The following is a 4384-nucleotide window of genomic DNA, read 5'->3' on the forward strand; positions in this document are numbered from 1 at the left end:
TCTTCACTAGCTAAGTTTAAACAGAGACCCCCAAAAGCTAGTAACCTTTGAAGTCCTAGCAAAGGTCAGAACTGCACCACCCAGTTAATCTAGGAACCACCCAGTTAATTTAGGTGATAATAGCTGAAGCATCCCCACCTTAGTTTCCTTAATTCCCATTTATTATTATGTAAATCCTTGCTGATGGGCTAGTCTGCCTGTTAATGGGGTCACCTGCCTAAGGGCTATGCTATGAGTGCATCCCAGATCAATAAAAGCTTGGTGAGAACTAAGCACAGAGAGGAAGTCCTTCGGGACTTGCCCGCCTGGTCCCCCAATATTGCAAAATTATCTTGTGTCTTTTTCTTTCACTTGTGTGCGGCTCCTCTTTCAGATACCGAACCCTACTCCACGCAGAATGTGGAGGGAGTGTTAATCGACAGTCTCCACCCACAGCTGCCACGACCGAACAGGACAGGCCCCAGGGAGCCGCAGGAGCCACATCCCAGCTCCCTGGCTGGGCTGTTAGGAGCAGCCATGGCCTCTGCCACACTCGAGAGGAAATGTTCACATGAGGCAGGACACCAGGGCCACTGGGGTCTGCCCACCACGGACACCAGTCACCCTGGACCCCATCACAGTGTTGCCTGGATCCTAAATGTTAGGAAATGTGTGATTCCTGCCAACTGTTTGTCCGAGGAGACTACGGGTCCATTTTCCATGGTCCCCACAGGCAGTTGCCAGGTCTCCCAGGAGGCCTTGCAGAGGCCTTCTTGCTTGGGGGCCTAGAGACTCAGATCTTTTTGTCAATGTGAAACGGCCCAAGTCTAGCATGTCAGACACAGATTCCACTGTAAGAAATGTACAAATGAACAAAACAAATCTGAGAGTCAGATAAGCCAGTGCGGTGTCTGTCAGCAGTGTCTCCTCAGAGGAGCCGTCAGGGGTCATTGGTAGAAATTCCGTCACCTGGGAACCCACAGAAAGACTGCTTAGGGTTAGAGAAAGTGCTGGAGATGTTCACTGAATGAGTGCTTGACAATATGGTCCCCGATTTCTTTAATAGACGGGACGTCTGCCCTGACCGGTTTGGCTCAGTGGACAGAGCGTCGGCCTGTGGACTCAAGGGTCCCAGGTTCGATCCCGGTCAAGGGCATGTACCTTGGTTGCGGGCACATCCCCAGTAGGGGATGCGCAAGAGGCAGCTGATCGATGTTTCTCTCTGATCGATGTTTCTAACTCTCTATCCTTCCCCCTTCCTCTCTGTAAAAAATCAATAAAATATATTTAAAAAAAAAAATAGACGGGACGTCTTAGGCCTTACCACCCAGGCTCTGTTATGATGTATTTACATCATCTATACTAATAAAATGGTAATATGCTAATTAGACCAAGAGACCTTCCAGACATCCTTCTGGACAAAGCCATGGTGGTGGGGCTGAGGCAGAGGTGGTTAGGGGTGATCAGGCCGGGAGGGGAGGGGAGTTGGGGGTGATCAGGCCGGCAGGGGGGGCAGTTAGGGGCGAGCAGGCTGGCTAGGGGGGGCAATTGGGGATGAGCAGGCTGGCAGGGGGCCGTGGGGGTGAGAAGGCTGGCGAGGGGCAGTTGGGGGTGAGCAGGCCAGCAAGGGGGGGCAGTTGAGGTCCATGAGGCTGGCTGGGGAGGGCAGTTGGGGGCCATGAGGCCCACTGGAGGGGCAGTTGGGGTGAGAAGTCCAGTGGGGGGGCAGTTGGGGGCAAGTGGGCCTACAGGCAGAGTGGTTAGGGGCGTTTGGGCAGGCAGGCAGGTGAGCGATTAGGAGCCAGTCGTCCCGATTGTGAGAGGGATCCCAGATTGGAGAGGTACAGGCTGGGCTGAGGGACACCCCCCCCCCCATGCATGAATTCCATGCATGATTTCATACACTGGTCACTAGTCTATATATAAAGCTTAATATGCTAGTGTCGTCATCCAGTCAGCTATTCAGCCAATCAAAGTGTATATGTTAATGATATGTTAAGGGCACTCAACTGCTTACTATGACATGCACTGACCACCAGGGGCAGATGCTCTGACCAGTAGGTTAGCTTGCTGCTGGGGTCCAGTCGATTGGGACGGAGCGAGATGGGCTGGACACACCCTGCAGCTTTCCCTCAATTCCTCCCCAGCTGGTCAATCTCCTGCATCCCTCCCCGGCTCCGATTGTGCACTGGTGGGGTCTCTTGGCCTGGCCTGCACCCTCTCGCAATCCGGGACCCCTTGGGGGATGTTGGAGAGCCAGTTTCGGCATGACAGCAGAACGACCGGTCACTATGACATGCACTGACCACCAAGGAGCAGATGCTCAACACAGGAGCTGCCCCCTAGTGGTCCACAGGGGGAGTACTGTTCAGCCAGAAGCTGGGCTCACGGTTGGCTAGCACAGTGGCTGTAGTGGGAGCCTCTCCTGCCTCCGAAGCAATGCTAAGGATGTCCCCATCGGGGCGGGGGGGGGGGAGAGGGCCAAAGCCATCAGTCGGACATCCCCTGAGGGCTTCCGGACTGTGAGAGGGTGCAGGCCCGGCTGAGGCCCCCTCCCAACCCAGTGCATGAATTGCATGCACCTCTAGTATATCATAAGAAATTTTGGGCCTCTAGTATATCATAAGAAACCAGAAACACCAATCAGAAAGAATATATGCACCTCTATGTTCATATCAGCACAATTTACAAGAGCTAAGATTTGGAAATAGCCCAAGTGCTCATCAGAAGATGCGTGGATAAAAAAGCTGTGGTACATTTACACAATGGAATATTATGCAGCTGTAAAAAACAAAGGACTCTTACCCTTTGAGGCAGCATGGAGGGACCTGGAAAGTATTATGCTAAGCAAAATAAGCCAGTCAGAGAAAGATAAATATATGATCTCACTCATATGTGGAATATAATGAACATAATAAACTGATGAACAAAATAGATTTAGAGACATAGAATCATGGAACAACTGAAGAATTTCAGAGGGAAGGTGGCAAATGTGGGGTGTGATTAACTAGGAAACATATGCATATATGCATAGCCCATGGACACAGAAATAGAGTGGTGAAGGCCTGGGAGGGGAAGGTGTCAGCTGGAGGGAGTTAATGAAACAAACAAACAAACGGGACATCTGTAATACTTTCAGCAATAAAGATAAATTTTTTAAAAAAGGAACATGTCCTTATAGACTTGAAGAGTAGAGATAGAGAAACTGAGGGACGATATTGAGGAAAGTAGGTATAGATGCGGAAAATGGAAAATATAGATGTGGTGATGGAAGATAGGCGTAGGAAGGTACTGGATGTTAGACTTTGTAGTTTTCAATAAGGATTTATTTTCCACTGGGTGTCATGCTATGTGCTGGTTTACTGGGACATTAAAATGAATGTCACAGTTCCTGCCCATTGTGGGGGCAATCTAGGTTTATAATGGTCATCAAAAAACAATGGGATGACGAGGGGTGTGTGTTGGGGGAGAGATTGTGTTTCTGAATAGGCAGTAACCTTTCATTTCTTACCCCACGAGTTATAGAAAATTTGGCAACTGAAGTATGCTGTCCTCAAGTTGGAAAAATGCTCCACTCCCAATTCTTGTCTCTCTCTGAATTCTATAATCCCTCACTTTTGCCAAGACTAATGGGATCCTTATTCTGCATACTTCCTGTCGGTTTTGATATGATGGACGCAGGACCATCATCTCATCACCCCTATCTATCCTCCAGCTAAACAAGATAACCTCTACCAGAAAAAAAATTTCAATACCCCAATGCAGAATATCTCTTTATTTGCTGGAGATATTACTTCTTCTAGATGGCCTGACACTCTACAGCACCCTGACTGCCCCCAATAAAGCTTGGGTAGGGCCTCCGCTGCTCTTCCCACCTCCAGTCAGAATAGGAGCTGTTCCCTGACCATCCCCACTGCACTTTTCCAGGACTGAAGAATCTGAGAAGGGAGAGAGAGGTTCATAGCTACCTCTGCAAGAAGGGACTCTTGGCTGTGGTGGAGAGTAAGGAGATCCGAGGCATAAACACCAATTTTGGGAGGGTCTGAGTATTGCCAAATCCAGTTGGCAGGTGGACAGTGTGTCTGATGGGCATCCCTGGGGGAGAGGAGTCCCTGCAGGTAAGGATGTGAGGATAGGAGAGACCAATGCAAAAGGATACACCTGTGATCTTGAAGAGCCAGCTGCCCTGTCTCTGGGCTGGGTGAGTTCTTACACCACTGAAAGGGGGATCCAGAGGGTTAGGAGGACTGAGCATCCAGGAGTGGCTGGTGAAACCTGAGAGAGGGCCTTGGCGATGCCATGTCCAGACGACATGTGGAAGGTGTGTTGAGCACAGATGGGCAGCTGAGGGTCAATGGGGGGCACAGGAGAGTGGAGACACAGGACAGAGGCATTGGTCCTGCAG

Source organism: Myotis lucifugus, unplaced genomic scaffold (assembly GCF_000147115.1).
Source record: "Myotis lucifugus unplaced genomic scaffold, Myoluc2.0 scaffold_4, whole genome shotgun sequence".
Classification (NCBI taxonomy): domain Eukaryota; kingdom Metazoa; phylum Chordata; class Mammalia; order Chiroptera; family Vespertilionidae; genus Myotis; species Myotis lucifugus.